A 27,517-nucleotide genomic window follows, 5' to 3' on the forward strand; every position below is an offset into this window, starting at 1 on the left:
ATGGATGAGGGATCATTTGCCTACAAAGGAAGATGCCCTGTGGCTGCCCAGGGCAGGGGTCCTCCCTTATCCCCTCATCCCCAGTGTCACGCAACCCCTCTTGGCTCTTTCCTACTTCTATACCCTCGCCATTGTACTGTCAGCCAGGCAGCTATCAAAGTGAGCCTCGTGGGTGCAGCTGCCCCACAGGGGTGGCCCCTGAGGGCTGCTTCTTTGCCTTTGCCAGCTTCCTGCCTCCTGGCTGTCTCCACTCACCCTACCTAATCCCTCTGGCCCTCCTCCTCCTGAGGTCTCCATCACCTACCTCCTCTCTACTCTTCTACTTTTTGGCTTCAGGTAGCCCAACATCCAAGATCTGAAAGAGAAAGAAACCCTATCCCCAAGACCCTCTTATCAAAAGTTCGTAAGTCCAAAGAAGTTGTTACTTCAGAGCTGTTCCAGAATCTGTCACTGACTGCAAGTTCTTTCATGCCCTGTGGCTCTGATCTGGCAGGTCCCTGCAGCTCCTCTTTGGCACCCCTAACCTCCTGCTGTGGCTTTCTTCCAGAATTCTTACTCCAGAGCCTGCAGGGTGCTGGGGAAAGCTGTCCCAATCCAGGCTGCAGGTGGAGGGAGTCCAGGGTCAGGGTTCAGGCTGATAACAGAGAAGCGCCCATGGTATACTTGCTTCTTTTGACATGAGCAGGGCTTGGGCTTCCACCGTGAACGGCACCCCCATCAGCATGGGTCTCCTGAGCATCCCTAATGCTGCTTCTCAGGAATTTTAGGGCTGCCCTTCCCTAGCCAGAGGCCAACTAGAGTTGTGTGAGTTGGACTTCAGCTCAGATCTGCTAACCAGGGAGGCCCTGCACGGCGCCCCGACGCCGGGCACCCCCCAGCCTGAAGCAAGGTGCTTGGGAAGGCTGGCGGGGTGGTTGTGGCCCACGTTCCTTCTGTTCCTTTCAAGCCCTAGAGAAGCACAGTTAAGTATTAGAGGCGATAGGTTATCGGGTTGACAGTTGGACAGCCAGGCGATTATGTAACCGCTGCCTGAACTTTGGCTGGGCCTCCACAAACAGGAAGTGGGTTCTCATGGCCACGGTGGGTCCTGGAATCTCAGCTGCACAGGGAGGGCGCAGGGCGCTTATGGTTCCCCCCTTTTCTTCCACCCTCAGCCTCTTTAAACAGGCCCTGAGATCACTGATGGGGAAATGGGGAAGTGAGGGAAGAAGGACTAAACCCAGCTAAGGGAAAGTAGAGGAGATGATGAAGTCAGAGTCTCTAAGAATAACTTGATGTGTTAAAAAAAAAAAAAAAAAGAAAGAGAGAAAGAAAAAACAAAAAACTTGGTGTTCTTCATCTCTAGCAAAACAAAAATGACAGGGAAGCAGTCAAAGTCCGCCCCAGAGTGATAATGGGGAGAAACGAAAATTAACTTGTGAAACCACCTCCCGTGCACTAGCCCTTGCCTGCAGCACCCAGTTTAATCCTTGACACCACCCAGTCTTGTAAGTAAGGCACCCTCCTTTCACTCATGAAGAAACTGAGGCTCAGAGAGGGCCAAGGCCTCTGACAGATGGCAGAGCAGGATTTCCACCCAGGTGCGCCTGACTCTGGAGCTTGCAGTTTCTCTAATCCATCCCTGGCGTTTTTGTGTTTTGTTTTGCTTTGTTTGGTTTCGGGTGGAGAGAGAAGAACCAGAAGGAATGTGGAAAGCTGCGACGTTTTGTTTCTTGGAAACCTCGGAACAGAGAGACTTCTTCTCTGAAAGGGGGAGAGGAGTGAGGAAGCAGATGTCTCCAGCTTGCAGCTGTGCGGTCTTGGTAGGGGGAGTGGCGGAGACCCCCCTGTGCTCTGGGAAAGACTGGGAGCATGTACATCTAAGCGCCAGCCGTGGTTACCTCTGGAGAGACGCAATGGAAGGAAGGGGATGATTTTCCACTTTTTCTTTATATACTTCTGGATTTTAAAAGATAAAAAGCATGGGGAATTCCCTGGTGGTCCAGTGGTTAGGACTCTGCGCTTTCACTGCAGTGGCCCGGGTTCAAGCCCTGGTCAGGGAACTAAGATCCCACAAGTTGTGTGGCACGGCCAAAAAAAAAAAAAAAAAGCATGTATTACTTCTGTAACCAAACACCAAATAAAGGTATTAAAACAAAACAAAACATATATATATTGAGAGAGAGAGAGAGAGGGAAAGAAAGAAAGAAAGAAAGGAAGGAAGGAAGGGAGGAAGGAAGAGAGGAAGAAAAGAAAAGCAGGATGGAAGATCAGTGCAGTGCAGTCAGGGCCACAGTGGGAGCCCATGCTAGGGAGAAGGACTGGCCCTGGGCCCTTCACCCAGCAGCTGTCCCACCAACCTGTCTGCCCTCTCCTTTGAAGACACACATGTGCATGGTCATTCATTCATTCAATCTCCACAAACATTTCTGGAGCCCTGTTTTGGTAGGCAAAGTGGTGAACAAGACAAAGTTTCTGCCATCAAAGAGATGACATTCTAAGGGAGACAGCCAATAATCAAGTAAATGTATAAATAAATAAGATCATTTCATATAACTGCTAGGAACGAAGGAAGATAATGCAAGGGTGACTGAGAGTACAACATTCGAAAGGGTTGTCTGGTATATACACGTACAGGTTTGTGTGCAAACGAACAGTGTAAGCAAACTAAGAAGCAAGAACACACAAACGTATACAAAAATGCCTGTAGCGCATAAGGTAGCAGCCTGCGGCGGCCTGAAGCAGAACTGGCTAGACAGGTTGAAGTTTTGGCCTGCTCAGGATTTCTGAGCCCTGGCCTGCTCATTTCTCCTTGTTTTGTTTTGTTTTTTAAATATGTGTTGAGTGACTTTTTTTTTTTTTAATTTTTATTTTTGGCTGTGTTGGGTCTTCGTTTCTGTGCAAGGGCTTTCTCTAGTTGTGGCGACCGGGGGCCACTCTTCATCGCGGTGCGCGGGCCTCTCACTATCACGGCCTCTCTTGCTGCGAAGCACAGGCTCCAGACGCGCAGGCTCAGTAGTTGTGGCTCACGGGCTTAGTTGCTCCACGGCATGTGGGATCTTCCCAGACCAGGGCTCGAACCCGTGTCCCCTGCATTAGCAGGCAGATTCTCAACCACTGCGCCACCAGGGAAGCCCTCTCCTTGTTTTAATAGACCAACTCCATGCCCTCAGAGGAAGAGAGTAGCGTTTACTGAGAACCCATTATCAGGCGTGACTGGTGCCAGGCTGGGCACTGCACTCTAGCAAATGGCTCAGGCACGGCCCACAGCACACCTGGAGAGGCAAGTAGCTTTTTTCTTCATCTCACCTTAAGGAAACAAAGTTTTACTAATTCATCCAGTTGCTCGCGCTCATCTCACAGCACCTCCCCATCTCTGAACAATGCTGAGTTCAGGGCCTGCTGCTCAGAGCAACAAGGAAGCTCAGAGAAGAGAAATAAAGAAAAAACAACAATGCCCTCTGCCAGGGCTTCCCACAAAGGGCATAATTTGAGAGGGCTTCCTCCCCACCTCTAATCCACTCAGAAATAGCCTCCCTTCTGGCCTGCCGCTGATGCCTGAAACTTCACCACCAGCAGTTTATGTCTTTCTGTTATGTGATGGCCTCTTCTCACCTCTGAGCAGGGATTACCCCTGGGGTGTTAAGCCGCTAGGATTTTAGCAGTGTGGTCAGATGCATGCCTCCCAGTGGGCAGTGCTGAGGAGTGGCTACTGGTCTAAGGCAAGAGCAAGGGAGACGCTAAAAAGGGGAAAGAAAGTGCTTTAAAAGCAACTGTTACCTTAACTATTTTACCCCTATCTCTTGAGAGAGAAGACAAGAATAGAAAGTGAGATAGAGAGATCTCCTCTCTCTCTCTCATTCTGGAAAATTTCAATAAATACAAAAGTAGAGTGAATAGTATAACGAACCCACAGGTACACCATCCACCTTCAATAAAACTCAGCTCATAATCCATCTTGTTTCAACTATACCTCCCAGCCTCCCTCTACCTTGGATGTTTTTTGCAGCAAACTCTAGACATTATATTATTTCTTAAATTAATATTTCAGTATGCATCCCTTCAAGATAAGAATTCTTTTTTAAAAACCACAATACCATAATCACAGCTAAACAAATTAATACATCTTTACTATTATCAAATATTAAATCAGTGTTCAAATTTCCCCCATTGTCTCGTAAGTTTTCGTTTTACAGTTTATTTGCATCAAGATCTAGATGGTCCATAACTGTCCGTTGACTTTCTCAATAAATCTCTTAGGGGCTTCCTGGGTGGTGCAGTGGTTGAGAATCCGCCTACCAATGCAGGGGACACAGGTTCGAGCCTGGTCCGGGAAGATCCCACATGCCACAGAGCAACTAAGCCTGTGCACCACAACTACTGAGCCCACGTGCCACAACTACTGAAGCCCGCGAGCCTAGAGCCTGTGCTCTGCAACAAGAGAAGCCACCTCAATGAGAAGCCTGCGCACCACAACAAAGAGTAGCCCCTGCTCGCCACAACTAGAGAAAGCCCGCACGCAGCAACGAAGACCCAACGCAGCCAAAAATAAATAAATAAAAAAATAAAATAAATTTTAAAAATGCTTAAAAAAATAAATCTCTTAAATCTCTATAACCTAATCTCTTTAACCTCTGCCTACTGAAGACTTGATTTTCTGTTTAAATGAAGAGTCTGACTAGAACAGATATTATGTATCTTGTGATACATCTAATCTACAAGAAGAAAAGGTGAAGTGGGTTTGAAAACCAGTTATGTAGTCTAGAAAAGGTAACGTCGGTTATAGGGACACAGGTGAAAGTTTGCCATCACACTCCCCCCTGCCCTACAGCCTTCCTCCCGTGCCAGGACTGGCTCCAGAAGAGCTGAGACAAGAGCCATAAAATGGTTTTAATGCAATCATCTCCACCTTTACAGAGGCCCACCTGGCTTGCAACCTTTCAGTTAAGAGCCTGGGAAGAAAGAATTGCATCAGTCTTGGTTAATGGCCCAAATTAAGCCATCAAACCCCCTAATCAAGTCTTCATTTTGGACACGTTACAATACCGTAAATAAAATATCCAAAGGAAAATAAAAGCCCTTCCATTTGAGGCTGGAAGGACCTTTGGTCCCTGGAGTCATATTCCTGAGTCACAGTTTCTCTACTAAGACTCAGGACAGGCAGGAACAAATCCTCTCCTTCCCTTCAGAGCCCAGGGCCTCTGCTTTCTCACCTCGGCACCCAGATGCTGACTGGGAAGAAGGTAGGGGATACTTCTCCCAGTGCCCCAGAAAGGCAGGAGTCCCAGGGTTTGGGGAGACGTCCTCAGTTCTACTTGGAATCAGAGGGAGGCCTGGGAAAAAGTCTTCATGCATATCCTGGATTCTCTGTCTTCCATACACCATATCTAAGCTGCTGTTTCCACTAGGATCTCCCCAGGGTCACAGCCATGTGTAGAAATACTAATAATTGCTATTTGGGAAATGAATACTTTGAGAGTTCCTGTCTCAGCTTGTCAAAAGTCAACCAAAGTTTAAAAGGCTTAAACTGAAAAACAATGATTGCTCCCAAGATCCAAAATCTCCAACAAATCAATTAGAAAAAGACAGTGCAACAGAAAAATGTGCCAAGAATATGAAAATGAAAGATAAATGGCTTTATAAACATAAAAAGAGTTACCCAATCTCATTAGTAATCAGAGAAATGCTTGTTAAAACAACAATATGACATGATTTTCAAAAATAAAAAGACTGATAGGGCTTCCCTGGTGGCAGAGTGGTTGAGAATCCGCCTGCCAATGTGGGGGACAGGGGTTCGAGCCCTGGTCTGGGAAGATCCCACATGCCACGGAGCAACTAAGCCAGTGAGCCACAATTACTGAGCCTGCGCGTCTGGAGCCTGTGCTCCTCAACAAGAGAGGCCGCGATAGTGAGAGGCCTGTGCACCGCGATGAAGAGTGGCCCCCGCTTGCCACAACTAGAGAAAGCCCTTGCACAGAAACGAAGACCCAACACAGCCAAAAATAAATAAATAAATAAATAAATTTAAAAAAAAGACTGATAATATGCAGGGTTGGAAGGAGTGTGGTGAAAAGGTCATGCTTGTAGTTTATTGGCACGAGTATAAAATGGTGAACATTTTAAGAAGGCAATTTAGCTATACCTAGCAACATTTTAAAGGGAAATCCATTTTAATGATCTGCTCTGTGGAAGGACAAGTATGCAATATAGACAAGCACACAAATATGTGAATAGAATGTGCATTGCAACACTGTTTGTAATAGCAAGAAGTTGGAAACAATCAGTAGGGGAAATGGTTAAATATGTTATGTAACATCAATAATATGGAACACCAGGCAGTCATAATGTACAGTTTTATATATACTGATATGGAAGGATATCCAAGGAATATGGTCAAGGGGTAAAAAACAAAAAATAGTATAATCTCATTTAATTAAAACTATATATAAAATTAAACCATTTAATTAATTGTCTAAATTAATTTAATTTATATTAAACTAGTTTAAATTATATATGTTTAAATTATATCTATGTATATTTATGTGTTCATAAAAAAGGATTTGTAGAGATAAATCATCCTTTATTATACCAAACATACCAAATGTAACTGACAGTGGTTACCTCTGAGGACTTGGATTATAGGGAGCAATTTTTATTTTTCACATTATATATCAATTACGTTTTTTAATTTTTTAAAATAAATTTATGTATTTATTTATTTTGGGTTGCATTGGGTCTTCGTTGCTGCATGCAGTCTTTCTCTAGTTGCGGCAAGCAGGGGCCACTCTTTGTTGTGGTGCGCAGGCTTCTCATTGCGGTAGCTTCTCTTGTTGCGGAGCACGGGCTCTAGGCGCGCAGGCTTCAGCAGTTGTGGCACGTGGGCTCAGTAGTTGTGGCTCGTGGGCTTAGTTGCTCCGCGGCATGTGGGATCTTCCTGAACCAAGGCTTGAACTCCAGTCCCCAGCATTGGCAGGCGGATTCTCAACCACTGTGCCATCAAGGAAGTCCCTATTTTTATTTTTTTAATTAAAAATTTTTTTATTTGGCTGCATCACACAGCTCGTGGGATCTTAGTTTCCCGACCAGGGATTGAACCTTGCACCCTTGGCAGTGAAAGTGCCAAGTCCTAACCACTGGACTGCCAGGGAATTCCCCAGTTATGGAGTTTTAAAATTTTTATAGTAAGCTTGAAATACATACGTAATTTTAAAATTGAAATAATGAAAGAATACAATAACACAGTTTCTTATTAGAAGAGCAAAACTTTTTTTTTTTTTAAAGAGGAACTTTATTAATTAATTAATTAATTAATTTTTGGCTGTGTTGGGTCTTCGTTTCTGCACGAGGGCTTTCTCTAGTTGTGGCAAGCGGGGGCCACTCTTCATCGTGGTGCACGGGCCTTTCACTGTCGCGGCCCCTCTTGTTGCAGGGCACAGGCTCCAGACGCGCAGGCTCAGTAGTTGTGGCTCACGGGCCTAGTTGCTCCGCGGCATGTGGGATCCTCCCAGACCAGGGCTCGAACCCGTGTCCCCTGCATTAGCAGGCAGATTCTCAACCACTGTGCCACCAGGGAAGCCCAAGAGCAAAACTTTTAAAGGTTAAAATCCAGTATTGGTGAGACAGGAGGAAAAGGGCATGCTCATTCAGGATTGGTGAGAGTACCGGTTGGTGCCTTATTAACAAAATGCAATTTGTCACTACCTATCAAAAGTTAAACTGTGTGTACCATTTTACCTAGGAATTCCACTTTTAGGATGTAGTCTAGAGACATACCTGGACAAGTAGGCAAGACACAGGTAATAATGACAATAACAACAACAGCCATTACTTATTAAACACTTAATAAGCCCTTGGTGCTGTTTTAAGGACTTAAAGACAAAGAAAGAGACATGAACCACATGCCTCCTATAGAAGCTTACCTGTGCCAGGTACTTCTCTAAGCTCTTTACACGCTCTGTGTGTTTAACCGCCACAACAACCCTGTGAAATGAGCACTCTCATGTCCACTTGACAGATAAGGGAGTTACACATACCAAAGGGAAGTAACTTGACAAAGTCATACAGCTAGTGAGCGGCAGAGCCCAGGAAGTGAACCCAGGCAGTTGGCGTTAGACTCTGTGCCTGTGACTCCTACACTATAATAATGTAGTAAATCATATAATCTTCACAGCTCCTTGGGATAGGTTGTTTTTGTGTTTTATTGTTTGGGTCTGGCCAGCACATACATCTCTTTTTAAGTTTGGTGGGAGACAGAACCCACCAACCACTTCCGGAACCAAAAGACCAGATACTCACTGTCCCAGGTCCCCTTGCAGCTGGGAGCAAGCATGTGACTCGGTCTTGGACAGCCAGCTGTGCCGAAGGAGGACCGTGACACAGAGAAATAGGGACAGTGGGGAGTGGGCTTTGGTTGATGCGGGGGGCACACAAGTGTTTGGGCAGGTAGCATGCTACAGAAGCTCCCAGGGTCCCATGATGGTGGTGGTGCCAGGGCTGCACTTGAAATTTGAGGGGCAGAAGCAGCGTTCTGAGAATGGGGTTTCAGACAAGGAAAGGCTCTCCGGCTGCTCCTGGCTGCAGTTCAGGCACATCTGTCACTGGGGCCTTATGACTCAGGGGATCCAGTGGTGCTTGACATACTGGGGTGATCTTAGAGACTGTGGCAAGCAAGTCCCAGAAGGAGAGTCCCCAGGGTGGCCCAAAGCGATGGTGAGGCCCAGCCAACTTCAGCAAGTAACAGTTCTTCTCTTGAGAAATAGCTTCTTGTGAGTTTCTGGATCTCAGTAGAAACCAAACATAGGGCCAAGCCCCTTATGAACTGAGGATTATCTGATCCACCTAGCCAGCCCAGGGTCTCACAAGCCCCGGTGCTCCTCATCTTCAAATAGAGCTGGCTGGAGCCTGATAGTATCCTAAAGGCAGAAAGGAGCCACAGAATGCCCTGGTGTGCCTTCTAGCTTGCCATATCTTGCTAAATAACCTCTCCTCCCTCAGTCCACTCCAGTGGCTTCAGGAGAAGTTAGGCATGAAGACACTGGACACACACAAAAAAATTCCAGGGGACTTCCCTGGTGGTCCAGTGGTTAAGAATCTGCCTTCCGATGCAGGGGACGCGGGTTCAATCCCTGGTCGGGGAACTAAGATCCCACATGCTGCGGGGCAACTAAGCCCACGCGCCACAACTAGAGAGAAGCCCGCACGCCGCAATGAAGGATCCCGCGTGCCATAACAAAGATCCCGTGTGCCGCAACGATGACCCAACGCAGCCAAATAAATAAATAAATATTACAAAAAAAATTCCAGCTTGGATTGCAGGAGACTGGCTCTGCACCATACACCATCACCAGCCAGAAGTGGCTTATTATTAAGAGATTAACAGCAAGAATTCTAAATAGATAAACAAGGTACTACTGTATAGCACAGGGAACTGTATTCAATATCTTGTAATAACCTATAATGGAAAAGAATCTGAAAAAGAATATATATATATATGTATATGTAAAACTGGATCACTTTGTCGTATACCTGAAACTAACACAACATTGTAAATGAACTATACTTAAATTTTTAAAAATGGTTAAAAAAACCCACCACAGTTAAAAAAAAAAGATTAATAGGAGAATTCTAGAACCAGACTGCCTGTATTTGAATTCTGGTTCCACTAGTTCCTAGCTATATGAATTTGGGCCAGTGTTTTAATCCCTCTGAACCTCTGTTTCCTTATCTCTAAAAGAGAAATAATAAAAATACCTACCCTCGTAGGTTGCTTTAAAAATTAAATAACTTAATGTATGTAAAACTCTTCGAATAGTACATGCACTAAGTGTTCCTGTTATTATTGCGGTAACAAAGCCCTTCTGAGAAAAAATTCTAGAGATCTATTGCACAACAACGTGAATATACTTAACACTATTGAACTGTACATTTAAAAATGGTTAAGACAGTAAATTTAATGTTATAGGTTTTTTACCACAATTAAAAAATGTTTTAACCCTTAGGAAAACAGAAGTTTTTAACATGGAATTTTTTTTTTTGATGGAGCTTTATTTATTTATTTATTCATTTATTTATTTTGGCTGAGCCACGTGGCTTGTGGGATCTTATTTCTCCGACTAGGGATGGGACCCGGACCCCCTGCAGTGGAAGTGCGGAGACTTAACCACCGACCGCCAAGGAATTCCCTGGAATTTTATAAGATAAAATCTAGAGACTCAGTGGCCTTTTTCTTAAATTGTACATAATTAATAAATGCCTCTTTATTAAAAAAAAAATAATAAAGCTCTTCTGAGAGATGGTCCTGGAAGTTAATGGAGAAAGAAAATCCTCCAATGGGTAAAATTTTAAGCAGAATACATCATTGGCTCTTTTGGGAGAAGACACAGAGGATCTATACTGATTCATGTGCAAGGCCAGTGATTTGGCTGGGTGGACAAACTTAGATGGAACAAAATCAGAGGGTTGGGGAAAAGAGGTTTGGGAAGAAGTCTTGTGAATGGACCTCTTAGGAGGGCCCCAGAACACAAGAATATTTGTGTCTAGTATAGCCACTCACCATCATAAGGCTGTCTCCCTAGAGGCTGCTCCTGGTGGTCAGATGGGTAATGTGAACCTGCCTTATGGATGTCATTCTGTTTCTCCCTGAGACATTGTTATGAACCAAACAGCTGTGGTGGCAAGGACACAGGCTGTATGTGGTCTTCACAGGATGGACCTCCCCTTACCAAGTCAGACCTAGTGGGGGCTACTGCTGAAGGTCAGCTTGGCCCACAAAAGCTACCAATTCAGCCCACCTACTTGATGAAGGGTGCTTATGTTAGCTCTCTTCCAATAAGGAAGGGGCAGAAATTTGTTCTCTCTAGAAGGCAATTACGCATTTTTAGCCGTGGATTTATTTTCCCTACTCCCATCCATCTTCCCCCCCCACCATCTGTGGACATTCCAGATGCGTCATACGCTATCGTGGCTCCCCACACGCGTGGCTTCTGACCAAGATCTCACTGTACAGTGAAAGAGTGTTGACAGTGTCTAGCACGTGAAGTGCTCTGCAAGTATTAGTGTAACCAAAAGTGGGGTCCAGCTGCTCAGTGCTCAAAAGCCCATAAAAAGGCAAGTTGGTGGAAAGGAAATTTTGCTTTATTTTGGAAGCTGGCAACCCGGAGGTAGGACGGATTCCCCCTCCCCCCCTCTCCCTCCCCCTCCCCCTCACCCCACCCCCACTGACAAACAGTGGGCAAGAGCTTTTATAGATGTAGGGAGGGGCTACGTGCAGAAACAGCACAGTCAGCTCTGACAGTCATCTTGAAATTGGTCATGCGGTGGTCTGACCAGCGTCGTCTTGATTTTTTAAAATATATTTATTATTTATTTATTATTTTGGCTGCGCCTGGTCTTAGTTACGGCATGTGGGATCTTCGTTGCAGCATGCATGCGGGATCTAGTTCCCGGACCAGGGATCGAACCCGGGCTCCCTGCATTGGGAGAGTGGAGTCTTTACCCACTGGACCACCAGGGAAGTCCCTAGATTGTCTTAAGTACAGTTAATCTTCAGTTCCAGGGTTGGTTTGTTCCCATTTCCTTGAGGCCAATTCTTGGAATTGTGGCATCTTATGTCATGGCTACAGTCTGGTCATCATGTAGTTAACTTCTTGCACCTGGTGGGGGTTTCAGTATCTACAAGACAGCTCACAGGATGTGGCTCTGAATGTTATCTATAGCCTTTGAGAAGGAACTAAAGGTCCTTGACTTTGCTTATGGACTAAACTATTATTGTTTTGTCCTGTTTGACTGCTTTTCTTTGCTTCTGCATGTCTCACTTCTCTGATTAAACTTATTCTTTGGCTAAAGATTTTTCACAGACAAGAGGCAGGCGGAGGACATGGTGGGGAAGGACCATAGGGTCCTCCTCCGTTTCATTAGCTCATCTAATCTTCACAGAAACCATATTAAGCTAAATACCATTATTATCTCCATTTTACAGATAAGGAAACTGAGTTACAGAGAAGTTTTGTAAATGGCTCAAAGTCACAGTAGGTAAGTGAGTGGTGAGGCCAATATATGAATCTAAACAGTTTGGCTCCAGAGTCCATGTTCTTTACCCTGGAAGGCCCATGGGAGTCATGGATCTTATGTACTCCATCCCTCAGAAGCAGTTGGCTTTGTAGAGACTCAGTTATGGCAAAACTTTCTGAGAACGGAGTGCTGACCACAGAGTGGAGTGCAGTGTATGCTCTGAACCAGCAGCCATTCTATGGCACCATTTCTCTCTCAGCTAGGATACATGGTGGCCCCAGGAAGAGAGAGATAGAGGTGGGAGCGGGGCCTCTCACTACTACCTCTAATAACCTATTCACAACATTTTTGTGTGTAGCCCCATGACTCTGGGCTCTGCTGGTTTAGAGGTTTGGTATCCCAAGGATGTTTGCTTCCACAAAGAGGAGACACCAATAGGCCCATTGCACTGGAACCTGAGACAGAGACCTGGCCATTTGGGGCTTTTTAAGCCATTGAGTAAACAGGCAAAGAAGGGGAATAAGATGTTAGCTGGGATGATTGATCCTGATGATTTAGAGAAAATAAGGTTACTGTTACACAGCAGGGAAAGAGAGGAGGATGTGTGCGACCCAGCAGCACCCCAGGGATATCTTATACCATCATGTCCAATGGTTAAAGTTAACAGAAGACTAAACCAGCAGAAGCGAGATAAAAGCTAGTTATCCTCCGGGAGTGAAGGTTTAAGTCACTCCATAAGAAAAGAACCCAACCATCTTAAGTCCTGGCTGTATAACATAGTGGTTTAGAGCCTGAGCTCTGGTACCAGACTACCTGGATTTAAATCTGAGTGCTAACACATGCTGGCTGTGTACCTGTGTCTATTTTAGTTTCCACACCTGTAAAATGGGGATAATAATAGTTGATATCTCAAATCGTTATTTTGAGAATTGAGTAATACTTATAAAACACATAGAACAGGGTCTGGCATGTAGTAAACACTCTATAAATGTTAGCTATTATTAAGACAAAGGAATGAGAAGCAACAGAGGAAAGTCATAAATACCAGTGACAGCCTCGGGCTCAGTTGCAAAAATGAGAACAGTACAGGAATGTTTATACCAGTTTTATTTGTAATAGCCAAAAACTAGTCAGAAACAATCCAGATGTTCGGCAGTATGTGATTACATAAACTGTGGTACATCACACCATGGTAGATTGATTGCAGCAGTAAGAAGAAATGAACTATTGCACAGAGAAAGAAACCATCAGAATGAAAAGGTAACCTATGGAATGGGAGAAAATACTTGTAAATCATCTATCTGATAAGAGGTTAATGTCCAAAATTTATAAAAAGCTCATACAACTGAACTGCAAAAAACCAAACAATCTGATTAATAAATGGGCAAAGAATCTGAATAGACACTTTTCCAAAGAAGACATACAGATGGCCAACAGGCACATGAAAAGGTGCTCAGCATCACTCATCATCAGGGAAATGCAAACAAAAGCACAATGAAGCGCAGGTGGGGTGCAGCTACAAGTGGAGGCATGCACCACGGTCCCAGGCGGGCAGCCCTCAGCGATGGCGCGCGGCCTCCAGCTCCTGCTCCTGAGCTGCGCCTGCAGCGTGTCGCCTCCCACCTGGGAGGTGAAGGTGGCCTGTTTGGAGGATGTGGACTTGCACTGCACTGCTGGCTGAGACCCGCAGGTCCCCTACACATTTTCCTGGGCCAAGCTTACAGATGGCTGTGTAGAGAGGATGGAGGTGTCCCAGGAAGACCTGTGGTACTCTCAGCAGAGGGGCTCTTCAGCGGCCTCCAGGAAAAGGCTGTATTCCCTGAGGATCCGAAACACTATTGGCTGCAATTTGGGGACCTGCAGGTGCTCTCTGGGAGATCCGGAAAGGCAGAGAAAGTTAAGTGGCACCGTGATATTGAAAGTGACAGGATGCTCTAAGGGATGCAAAGAAGAGACTTTTAAGAAATACAGAACTGACACTGTGGGGACAAGGATACTGGCAGCAGAAGTCCTGGGAAGTACTCCTTGGCGTGAGCACTCCCAGAGTCTGTCATTAGCCCCACCAAAGAGCCCAGGTAGGCTCCAGTGTTGGGTTGCCTCAGGCAAAACAACCAACAGGGAGGGAACCCAGCCCCACCCATCAACAGTCAAGCGGATTAAAGTTTTACTGAGCTCTGCCCACCAGAGCAACAGTCAGCTCTACCTACCACCAGTCCCTCCCATCAGGAAGCTTACAGAAGCCTCTTAGATAGCCTCATCCACCAGAGGGTAGACAGCAGAAGCAAGAAGAACTACAATCCTGCAGCCTGTGGAACAAAAACCATATTCACAGAAAGATAGACAAGATGAAAAGGCAGAGGGTTATGTACCAGATGAAGGAACAAGATAAAACTCCAGAAAAACAACTAAATGAAGTGGAGATAGGCAACCTTCCAGAAAAAGAATTCAGAATAATGATAGTGAAGATGATCCAGGACCTCAGAAAAAGAATGGAGGCAAAGATCGAGAAGATGCAAGAAATGTTTAACAAAGACCTAGAAGAATTAAAGAACAAACAAACAGAGATGAACAATACAATAACTGAAATGAGAACTATACTAGAAGGAATCAATAGCAGAATAACTGAGGCAGAAGAAAGGATAAGTGACCTGGAAGACAGAATGGTGGAATTCACTGCTGTGGAACAGAATAAAGAAAAAAGAATGAAAAGAAATGAAGACAGCCTAAGAGACCTCTGGGACAACATTAAACACAACAACATTTGCATTATAGGGGTTCCAGAAGGAGAAGAGAGAGAGAAAGGACCCGAGAAAATAGTTGAAGAGATTATAGTCGAAAACTTCCCTAACATGGGAAAGGAAATAGCCACCCAAGTCCAGGAAGCACAGCGAGTCCCACACAGGATAAACCCAAGGAGAAACACGCCGAGACACATAGTAATCAAAGTGGCAAAATTAAAGACAAAGAAAAATGATTGAAAGCAGCAAGGGAAAAATGACAAATAACATACAAGGGAACTCCCATAAGGTTAACAGCTGATTTCTCAGCAGAAACTCTACAAGCCAGAAGGGAGTGGCATGATATACTTAAAGTGATGAAAGGGAAGAACCTACAACCAAGATTACTCTACCTGGCAAGGATCTCATTCAGATTCGATGGAGAAATCAAAAGCTTTACAGACAAGCAAAAGCCAAGAGAATTCAGCACCACCAAACCAGCTCTACAACAAATGCTAAAGGAACTTCCCTAACTGGGAAACACAAGAGAAGAAAAGGACCTACAAAAACAAACGCAAAACAATTAAGACAATGGTCATAGGAACATACATATCGATAATTACCTTAAACGTGAATGGATTAAATGCTCCAACCAAAAGACACAGGCTTGCTGAATGGATACAAAAACAAGACCCATATATATGCTGTCTACAAGAGACCCACTTCAGACCTAGGGACACATACAGACTGAAAGTGAGGGGATGGAAAAAGATATTCCATGCAAATGGAAATCAAAAGAAAGCTGGAGTAGCTATACTCATATCAGATAAAATAGACTTTAAAATAAAGAATGTTACAAGAGACAAGGAAGGACACTACATAATGATCAAGGGATCAATCCAAGAAGAAGACATAACAATTATAAATATATATGCACCCAACATAGGAGCACCTCAATACATAGGGCAACTGCTAACAGCTATAAAAGAGGAAATCGACAGTAACACAGTAATAGTGGAGGACTTTAACACCTCACTTACACCAATGGACAGATCATCCAAAATGAAAATAAATAAGGAAACAGAAGCTTTAAATGACACAATAGACCAGATAGATTTAATTGATATATATAGGACATTCCATCCAAAAACAGCAGATTACACGTTCTTCTCAAGTGCGTACGGAACATTCTCCAGGATAGATCACATCTTGGGTCACAAATCAAGCCTCAGTAAATTTAAGAAAATTGAAATCATATCAAGCATCTTTTCAGACCACAATGCTATGAGATTAGAAATGAATTACAGGGAAAAAAACGTAAAAAAGACAAACACATGGAGGCTAAACAATACGTTACTAAATAACCAAGAGATCACTGAAGAAATCAAAGAGGAAATAAAAAAATACCTAGAGACAAATGACAATGAAAACACGACGATCCAAAACCTATGGGATGCAGCAAAAGCAGTTCTAAGAGGGAAGTTTATAGCTATACAAGCCTACCTCAAGAAACAAGAAAAATCTCAGGTAAACAATCTAACCTTCCACCTAAAGGAACTAGAGAAAGAAGAACAAACAAAACCCAAAGTTAGCAGAAGGAAAGAAATCACAAAGATCAGAGCAGAAATAAATGAAATAGAAACAAAGAAAACAATAGCAAAGATCAATAAAACTAAAAGCTGGTTCTTTGAGAAGATAAACAAAATTGATAAACCATTAGCCAGACTCATCAAGAAAAAGAGGGAGAGGACTCAAATCAATAAAATTAGAAATGAAAAAGGAGAAGTTACAACAGACACCGCAGAAATACAAAGCATCCTAAGAGACTACTACAAGCAACTCTATGCCAATAAAATGGACAACCTGGAAGAAACGGACAAATTCTTAGAAAGGTGTAACCTTCCAAGACTGAACCAGGAAGAAACAGAAAATATGAACAAACCAATCACAAGTAATGAAATTGAAACTGTGATTAAAAATCTTCCAACAAACAAAAGTCCAGGACCAGATGGTTTCACAGGTGAATTCTATCAGACATTTAGAGAAGAGCTAACACCCACCCCTCTCAAACTCTTCCAAAAAATTGCAGAGGAAGGAACACTCCCAAACTCATTCTATGAGGCCACCATCACCCTGATACCAAAACCAGACAAAGATACTACAAAAAAAGAAAATTACAGACCAATATCACTGATGATATAGATGCAAAAATCCTCAACAAAATACTAGCAAAGAGAATCCAATAACACATTAAAAGGATGATACACCATGATCAAGTGGGCTTTATCCCAGGGATGCAACGATTCTTCAATATACGCAAATCAATCAATGTGATACACCATATTAACAAATTGAAGAATAAAAGCCATATGATCATCTCAATAGATGCAGAAAAAGCTTTTGACAAAATTCAACACCCATTTATGATAAAAACTCTCCAGAAAGTGGGCATAGAGGGAACCTACCTCAACATAATAAAGGCCATATACAACAAACCCACAGCAAACATCATTCTCAATGGTGAAAACCTGAAAGCATTTCCTCTAAGTTCAGGAATGAGACAAGGATGTCCACTCTCACCACTATTATTCAACATAGTTTTGGAAGTCCTAGCCACAGCAATCAGAGAAGAAAAAGAAATAAAAGGAATACAAATTGGAAAAGAAGAAGTAAAACTGTCACTGTTTGCAGATGACATGATACTCTACATAGAGAATCCTAAAGATGCCACCAGAAAACTACTAGAGCTAATCAATGAATTTGGTAAAGTTGCAGGATACAAAATTAATGCACAGAAATCTCTTGCATTCCTATACACTAATGATGAAAAATCTGAAAGAGAAAGTATGGAAACACTCCCATTTACCATTTCAACAAAAAGAATAAAATATCTAGGACTAAACCTACCTAGGGAGACAAAAGATGTGTATGCAGAAAACTATAAGACACAGATGAAAGAAATTAAAGATGATACCAACAGATGGAGAGATATACCATGTTCCTGGATTGGAAGAATCAATATTGTGGAAATGACTATACTACCCAAAGCAATCTACAGATTCAGTGCAATCCCTATCAAATTACCAATGGCATTTTTTACGGAACTAGAACAAATCATCTTAAAATTTGTATGGAGACACAAAAGACCCCGAATAGCCAAAGCAGTCTTGAGGGAAAAAAACGGAGCTGGAGGAATCAGACTCCCTGACTTCAGACTCTACTACAAAGCTACAGTAATCAAGACAATATGGTACTGGCACAAAACCAGAAACATAGATCAATGGAACAAGATAGAAAGCCCAGAGATAAACCCACGCACCTATGGTCAACTAATCGATGACAAAGGAGGCAAAGATATACAATGGAGAAAAGACAGTCTCTTCAATAAGTGGTGCTGGGAAAACTGGACAGCTACATGTAAAAGAATGAAATTAGAACACTCCCTAACACCCTACACAAAAATAAACTCAAAATGGATTCGAGACCTAAATGTAAGGCCAGACACTGTAAAACTCTTAGAGGAAAACATAGGAAGAACACTCTTTGACATAAATCACTGCAAGATCTTTTTTGATCCACCTCCTAGAATAATGGAAATAAAAACAAAAATAAACAAATGGGACCTAAAGAAACTTCAAAGCTTTTGCACAGCAAAGGAAACCATAAGCAAGACGAAAAGACAACCCTCAGAATGGGAGAAAATATTCGCAAATGAATCAACGGACAAAGGATTAATCTCCAAAATATATAAACAGCTCATGCAGCTCAATATTAAAGAAACAAACAACCCAATCCAAAAATGGGCAGAAGACCTAAATAGACATTTCTCCGAAGAAGACATACAGACGGCCACGAAGCACGTGAAACGATGCTCAACACCACTAATTATTAGAGAAATGCAAATCAAAACTACAATGAGGTATCACCTCACACCAGTTAGAATGGGCATCATCAGAAAATATACAAACAACAAATGCTGGAGAGGGTGTGGAGAAAAGGGAACCCTCTTGCACTGTTGGTGGGAATGTAAATTGATACAGCCACTATGGAGAACAGTATGGAGGTTCCTTAAAAAACTAAAAATAGAATTACCATATGACCCAGCAATCCCACTACTGGGCATATACCCAGAGAAACTCGTAATTCAAAAAGACACATGCACCCCAATGTTCATTGCAGCACTATTTACAATAGCCAGGTCATGGAAGCAACCTAAATGCCCATCGACAGACAAATGGATAAAGAAGATGTGGTACATATATACAATGGAATATTACTCAGCTATAAAAAGGAACGAAATTGGGTCATTTGTTGAGACGTGGATGGATCTAGAGACTGTCATACAGAGTGAAGTAAGTCAGAAAGAGAAAAACAAATATTGTATATTAACGCATATATGTGGAACCTAGAAAAATGGTACAGATGAACTGGTTTTCAGGGCAGAAATTGAGACACAGATGTAGAAAACAAACGTATGGACACCAAGTGGGGAAAGTGGCGGGTGGGGGTGGGGGTGGGGGTGTGATGAATTGGGTGATTGGGATTGACATGTATACAGTGATGTGCATAAAATAGATGACTGAAAAAAAAAAAAAAAGACCCAGCTCAGTCAAAAATAAAAATAAATAAATTAATAAAAAAAAAAAGAAAACCATTTCATGATATATCTGTGTTGTGGAATACTGTGAAGTAATCACAACAAAGAAAGTAGACCATACATGCTGGCATGGAAGGAGAGTCAAGATATTTGAGTGCAAAAGCAGGCTGCCGTACTGTCTGTGCGATATGATTCTATTTTTCTTCCTTTTTTTTTTTTTTAAGTAAACAACTCTTTGTTTGCATGTGGACAAAAGCAGTCTAGAAAGGCACAACAAAATGTAAGTGAAGGTTACTTCTCGGGAAGAGTGAAACTGAATAGTTGTTTGGTTTTTTTTTTAACATCTTTATTGGAGTGTAATTGCTTTACAATGGTGTGTTCGTTTCTGCTTTATAACAAAGTGAATCAGTTATACATATACATATGTCCCCATATCTCTTCCGCCTTGCGTCTCCCTCCCTCCCACCCTCCCTATCCCACCCCTCTAGGTGGTCACAAAGCACCGAGCTGATCTCCCTGTGCTATGCGGCTGCTTCCCACTAACTACCTATTTTACGTTTGGTAGTGTATATATGTCCATGAAAATCTCTCACTTTGTCCCAGCTTACCATTCCCCCTCCCCGTATCCTCAAGTCCATTCTCTAGTAGGTCTGCGTCTTTATTCTCGTCCTGCCCCTAGGTTCTTCATGACCATTTTTTTTTTTTTTTTTTTAGATTCCATATATATGTGTTAGCATACGGTATTTGTTTTTCTCTTTCTGACTTACTTCACTCCGTATGACAGTGTCTAGGTCCATCCACCTCACTACGAATAGTTTTTACTTTGTATATTTATGTTTGTTTATTTGTTTGGTTGTTTTTTTTTGGCCACACCGTGTGGCTTACAGTCATCCTAATTCCCCGACCAGGGATAAAACCTGTGAGCCCTGCAGTGGAAACACGGAATCCTAACCACTGGACTGCCAGGGAATTCCCTTTACTTTGTATATTTCTGTATTTTTAATTTAATTTTACTTTTTTACAATAAACAGATATGGTTTATATTTTCTAAGACTAATTTTGGGCCCAAGCAGGCCTGAAAAGGGAACATTTCATAAGGTTCATAGAGAGAACTGTCTCAAGGCCAGGGACCCTAAAAAAGAGAGTGACTCAGAAGAGAAGGACAGTCACTGAAATAAAGCCTAGTAATTAGATCATAAATTATCTTAGTGAGAATGAAAATAGTAAGGCATCAGAAGCAACTAATGTGGCTGCAGAGATAAGTTCTCTGAAGTAGGATTTTTGAAGGGCTTGTTCCAAACATGAAAGGAGGAGGGCTGAAGCTTTCCCCTTTGCTCTCCAAATTCTTTGCTTCCTTTTAGTTGACTTTATAAAACAGCTTTATTGAGATATAATTCACATACCATAAAATTAATCCATTTAAAGTGTACAGAGACCGCGAGTCGCAGCCTGCTCACCTCACGCTCGCCCACCCGCCCACCCCGCTGGAGCCCAGAATTTCTTTGATCGTATTTGAATAAGTCACTTGGAGAGAGCCCATAGCTCCATTGCACCATGTGTGGCTTTTGGGCCCTCTTTGGCAGCGACGACTGCCTTTCTGTTCAGTGTCTGAGTGCTATGAAGATTGCACACAGAGGTCCAGATGCATTTCTTTTTGAGAATGTCAATGGATACACCAACTGCTGCTTTGGATTTCACTGGTTGCCGGTGGTTGACCAGCTGTTTGGAATGCAGCCAATTCGAGTGAAGAAATATCCTTACTTGTGGCTCTGTTACGACGGTGAAATCTACAACCACAAGAAGCTGCAACACCATTTTGAATTTGAATACCAGACCAAAGTGGATGGTGAGATAATCTTTCATCTTTATGACAAAGGAGGAATTGAGCAGTTTGTATGTTGGATGGGGTATTTGCATTTATTTTTACTGGATACTGCCAATAAGAAAGTGTTCTTGGGCAGAGATACCTATGGAGTCAGACCTTTGTTTAAAGACGGGACAGAAGATGGATTTTTGGCCGTGTGTTCAGAAGCTAAAGGTCTCATTACCTTGAAGCACTCTATGACTCCTTTTTTAAAAGTGGAGCTTTTTCTCCCAGGACACTATAAAGTTTTGGATTTAAAGCCAAATGGCAAAGTAGCATCAGTGGAAATGGTTAAATATCATCACTGTAGAGATGAACCTCTGCATGCCCTGTATGACAGCGTGGAGAAACTTCCCAGGTTTTGAGATAGAAACTGTGAAGAACAACCTACGAATCCTTTTTGACAATGCCATTAAGAAACGTTTGATGATGGACAGAAGGATTGGCTGCCTTTTATCAGGTGGCTTGGATTCCAGTTTGGTTGCTGCCATCCTGTTGAAGCAGCTAAAAGAGGCCCAAGTACAGTATCCTCTCCAGACATTTGCGATTGGCATGGAAGACAGTCCCGATTTACTAGCTGCTAGAAAGGTGGCAAAGCATATTGGGAGCGAACACCATGAAGTCCTCTTTAACTCTGAGGAAGGCATTCAGGTCCTGGATGAAGTCATATTTTCCTTGATATTACATCAAGGAAATATTACATTTCCTTGATATTTCCTTGATATTATGATATTACAACAGTCCGTGCTTCAGTAGGTATGTACTTAATTTCGAAGTACATTCGGAAGAACACGGATAGCGTTGTGATCTTCTCTGGAGAAGGTTCAGATGAACTTACACAGGGTTACATATATTTTCACAAGGCTCCTTCCCCTGAGAAGGCCGAGGAGGAGAGTGAGCGGCTTCTGAAGGAACTCTATTTGTTTGATGTTCTCTGAGCAGATCGAACTACTGCTGCCCATGGCCTTGAACTGAGAGTCCCCTTCCTGGATCATCGATTTTCTTCCTATTACTTGTCTCTGCCACCAGATATGAGAACCCCCCAAGAACGGGATAGAAAAACATCTCCTGAGAGAGACGTGTGAGGACTCCAATCTGATACCTAAAGAGATTCTCTGGCGACCAAAAGAAGCCTTCAGTGATGGAATAACCTCAGTTAAGAATTCCTGGTTCAGGATTTTACAGGAGTACATTGACCATCAGGCTGATGATGCAGCGATGGCAAGCGCAGCCCCAAATTTCCCGTCAGTACTCCCAAAATGAAAGAAGGCTATTACTACCGTCAGATCTTTGAACGTCACTACCCGGGCTGCGCCGACTGGCTGCCTCATTACTGGATGCCCAGGTGCACTAGCGCCACTGACCCTTCCGCCCGCACTCTGACCCATTACAAGGCCGCCGCCAAAGCTTAGGTACTCCCTGAGCCGTGGAGTGAAAGTGAATATTTCTTCTCATTATGAAGGGTAGGGGGTTTGGGGGCAGGATGAGTCAACTGCCCAGGCTCGCTTGGGTGTGAAAAAATAAAAGTCTTAAGTCTGAAAAAAACAAATAAATAAAGTGTACATTTCAGTGGTTTTTAGTATATTCACAGGCGATGCAATCATCAACACAATTTAATTTTAGAATATTTTCATAATCTCAAAAAGAAAATAATATCCATTAGCAGCCACTCTCCATTCTCCACCCCCAGCCCTAGGCAGCCGCTCATCTATAGATTTGTTTTTTCTGGACATTTTATATAAATGGAACCATATAATATGTGGCCTTCTGTGTCTGGCTTATTTCACTTTGCACGATGATTTCAAGGTCCACCCACGTTGTAGCATGCATTAGTACTTCATTATATTTCATGTCCAAATAATATTCCATTGTTTGGCTATACCACATTTTGTTTATCCATTCATCAGTTGATTGACATACGGGTAGTTTCCACTTTTTAGCGATTATGAATAATGTTACTATGAACATTTGTGAACTAGTTTTCCCCTGGACATATGTTTTCATTTCTCTTGAGTATATATACATAGGAACGGTGAGATATATTTTTCTGTTTGATTGAGGAGGGGGATTTCTTTCTCTTTCATGTTGGAGCCTTTCCTCAAATATCTAGTGATCCCTGGTGATCCTGTTTATATTTAAATCGGAATTTTCAGCATGTCCATCTCAGCCCAGCCTTTCAAGGTAGCCATTGCCTCCAAATTCTAAGATTTTTAGGATAAGACGTTCTTGTTTTACCATCTTAAAACCAAAAGTCTTATGTACACCTTAAAAATTAATTACAGAAGCAATAATTATACATATTCTTTTTAAAAAATTACAGTAAAGCAAAAATCGCGTTATAACTTCTTCCAACTCTATTTTCCTCTCCAGGGACCAAGTTATTCCCCTCACTCCAGCAAAGCAGACTTTCTGCTTTAATTCCATTTTGACTGGCAGATTTTCTTGATCTTTTTTGTTTGTTTGTTTTTGTTTTTGACTGTGCCACGTGGCTTGTGCGATCTTAATTCCCCACCAGGGATTGAACCCTTGCCCCCTGCAGTGGAAGCGTGGAGTCCTAATCACTGGACCACCAGGGAATTTCCAAATCGTTTATTGCTTGGACATTTTTCAGAGATTCCTTGAATTTTGCCCTGGAGTGTCATTATAAATAAGATTATGTAACAGTCACTTTCAACCGCCATCATGAGCCCATTAGCCCATTATATATACATGCCTAGTGTATTTCGTGTGTTTAAATTAACACAAATGGTATCACATCATTCATATCATTCTGTGGTTTGCCCTTTTCACACAACAATGTGTTATATGTTAGGTTCTTTCTCTTTAGCCACCTTATAGTGTTTATTTGTAATAATACATTGTATTTACTTTATTCATTTCCCCTTTGATGGGCATTTAGATGGTTTCCAATTTTTTGCTATTACAAATAATGCTCCAATAAACATCCTTGAACCTGCTTCCTTGTGCATATGTGTGATTGTCTATAGGTCATACAGTCAGTTAGCATGTATATTTTTCAATTTTATTAGATGCTAACAAGTTGTTTTCAAGGTGCCTGCTTCAATGTACACTCCCTATCAGCAGTCTATAAAAGTACCTTTCGCCATACCTTCTCCAACAGTTGATATTGCCAAATAATTCATTTCTGATAATCTTATTGGTGAAAAAATAGTATCTCAATATTTTAACTTGTATTTTGTTAAGTGAGGATCTTTTATATTTTATCATTTGGATGTCTTTCCTATACATTGTTATTTATATTATTTCCTTGTTTTCTTAGGATTGGTTATGTTTTTCCTATTGATATGTAAAAGTGTTCTGAATTCTAGTTCTTTATATAGTGTATTTGTTTCCCTGTCACTTATATTTTACTTTGTAAAAGTACCTTGGGTCATAAAATTTTTTTAAATTTTGATATCAAATTTATCAATCATTTCCTTTACCGGTTTGAATCATGTTTTAGGAATTTATTTACTATCATAAAATATTAATTCTCCCAAAATTAATGTATATATTTAATGTAATTTCAATTTCAATTAGATTCAATTAGAATCCCAATATGATTTGGTGGGCTTTTTTTAAGTTTTTAAAAAATCATTTATTTATTTATGTTTGGCTGCATTGGGTCTTCATTGCTGCACGTGGGCTTTCTCTAGTTGCAGCGAGCGGGGGCTACTCTTCGTTGTGGTGTGCAGGCTTCTCATTGCTGTGGCTTCTCGTTGCGGAGCACGGGCTCTAGGTGCATGGGCTTCAGTAGTTGTGGCACATGGGCTTAGTTGTTCCGCAGCATGTGGGATCTTCCCGGACCAGGGCTCGAACCTGTGTTCCCTGCATTGGCAGGTGGATTCTTAACCACTGCGCCACCAGGGAAGTCCTGGTGTTTTTTTTTTTTAATTGGATAAAATGATCCTAAAGAATAAACAGGGAATTCCCTGGCAGTCCAGTGGTTAGGACTCAGCGGTTTCACCGTCAGGGCCGGGTTCGATCCATGGTTGGGAACTAAGATCCTGCAAGCCACACGGCGTGGCCAGAAAGAAAGAAAGAATACTCCAAGCAGACAATGGATTAATATCCATAATATATCAAAAGCTCTTATAAATTAGGTCAATATAAGAATGAACAAACAATATGAATAAACAATGCAGAGAGGAGAAAATTTTCTGCCAAGAAATAATGAAAAGATGCTTAAATTCACCATTAGTCCAGGAAATGCAATTTAAAGTAACAATGAGATATCACACTCCACCTTGTCAGACAGGCAAAAAATGTAAAAGAGCTATTACAGCTATTGCTGGCTGGGATTTGGAGAAAGGATATTTTCATCTTTAACTTTTTTTTTTTCTTTTTTACAAATAAGCCCCTGTGGTCCCTCTTAGTCATGGGCTATCAAACTAGTTTGTTTATGGGTTCATTTTTCAGATTTTGCCCTGACTTCTTTTTTTTTTTTCTTATCAGTCATCAATTTTATACACATCAGTGTATACATGTCAATCCCAATCGCCCAATTCAGCACACCACCATCCCCTCCCCACTGCGGTTTTCCCCCCTTGGTGTCCATACGTCTGTTCTCTACATCGGTGTCTCAACTTCTGCCCTGCAAACTGGCTCATCTGTACCATTTTTCTAGGTTCCAACTACATGCATTAATATACGATATTTGTTTTTCTCTTTCTGACTTACTTCACTCTGTATGACAGTCTCTAGATCCGTCCACGTCTCAACAAATGACTCAATTTAGTTCCTTTTTATGGCTGAGTAATATTCCATTGTATATATGTACCACATCTTCTTTATCCATTCCTCTGTCGATGGGCATTTAGGCTGCTTCCATGACCTGGCTATTGTAAAGAGTGCTGCAACGAACATTGGGGTACATGTATCTTTTCGAATTATGGTTTTCTCTGGGTATATGCCCAGGAGTGGGATTGCTGGATCATATGGTAGCTCTATTTTTAGTTTTTTAAGGAACCTCCACACTGTTCTCCATAGTGGCTGTACCAATTTACCTTCCAACCAACAGTGTAGGAGGGTTCCCTTTTCTCCACACAGTCTCCAGCATTCATTGTTTGCAGATTTTTTGGCAATGGCCATTCTGACTGGTGTGAGGTGATACCAGTCAGTTTTGATTTGCATTTCTCTGATAATTAGTGATGTTGAGCATCTTTTCATGTGCCTCTTGGCCATCTGTGTCTTCTTTGGAGAAATGTCTATTTAGATCTTCCGCCCATTTTTTGATTGGGTTGTTTGTTTTTTTGATGTTGAGCTGCATGAGCTGTTTGTATATTTTGGAGATTAATCTCTTGTCGGCTGCTTCATTTGCAAATATTTTCTCCCATTCTGTGGGTTGTCTTTTCGTTTTGTTTATGGTTTCCTTTGCTGTGCAAAAGCTTTTAAGTTTAATTAGGTCCCATTTGTTTATTTTTGTTTTTATTTTCATTACTCTAGTTGGTAGGAATCTTTTAAAATAACCACTTAGAGTTGAGGTCCACAAAGTTGGTGACCTCTGCCCCTTGCTTGCTACCTTGCTCTCTATGTCTTGCTTGTTTGTGATGTGGGACAGAGAACTGACTTTTCCCTGGTTCATTGTGCATGCCCCTGTTGCCCCCTGTTTCTGGGAACTGTAAGTAATGTCTTGCGACTCCCTTTGTGTGAGTGGACTGAGACCGTGCCTTCAGTCAAAACGACCCCAGGGTTTTACTTCCCCAAATTGTGAGCACAGATGCTGAAGGAGCTACCTGTTAACCTATGTGGGTGGCTTGTGCCTCTTCATTCAGCAGGTCATAGTCTGCATAGTCTTAATTTAATACACAAGCTATGGGCCCCCCAACACAAAGAACAGAGGCAATAGAACTGACTGTGCAAATAGTTGGCTTTTCTTCTGGGCACTCCAGGAGATGAGTTTTCACAGCATGAGAGGTGCTCTGAATGGGATGGGTCAGGCCGAGTTGTTTGGGGAGAGCATGTGTTGTGAACATCTGCTTGCTCTTTTAAATTTAGGACTCTTAAATACAGTGAATCTGTGAGTATGAATAAAAAATACTTCAATAAGTGGGATATTTTAATCATGTCTATTTCACTGGTCATTGCTACTCTCAAAAGCTTGTGTACCTTTATTTTTTATCAGTCACTTTATTAAATTCTCTTATAAATTTTTATAGTTTTTAATTGATTAGGATTTCTAGAAGTACAATCATATTTGAAAGTATAAATAATTTTATCTCTTCTTTTCAAATATTTATGCCACTCTTTCCACTTTATTGTCTCATTGCTTCAGCTATAAGCTCCACAAAGGCAAGAATTTTATTCACTACTCTATAAACTGTTTGCCTAAAACAGTTCATAGCAAACACT

General features: G+C 42.0%; 1 non-coding gene and 1 pseudogene across 1 annotated transcript; both read left to right on the plus strand.

Annotated features, from left to right (window-relative positions):
* Nucleotides 1-1,970: 1,970 nt before the first annotated feature.
* Nucleotides 1,971-2,042, plus strand: TRNAE-UUC (transfer RNA glutamic acid (anticodon UUC)). The gene has a single exon. It is a non-coding gene; the product is annotated as a tRNA-Glu (tRNA).
* Nucleotides 2,043-20,819: 18,777 nt separating this feature from the next.
* LOC137761280 (asparagine synthetase [glutamine-hydrolyzing]-like) lies at nucleotides 20,820-22,602 on the plus strand (annotated as a pseudogene).
* The last annotated feature ends 4,915 nt before the right edge of the window (nucleotides 22,603-27,517 follow it).

The sequence above is a fragment of the Eschrichtius robustus genome, chromosome 3, assembly GCF_028021215.1.
Source record: "Eschrichtius robustus isolate mEscRob2 chromosome 3, mEscRob2.pri, whole genome shotgun sequence".
In the NCBI taxonomy this organism is placed as follows: Eukaryota; Metazoa; Chordata; class Mammalia; order Artiodactyla; family Eschrichtiidae; genus Eschrichtius; species Eschrichtius robustus.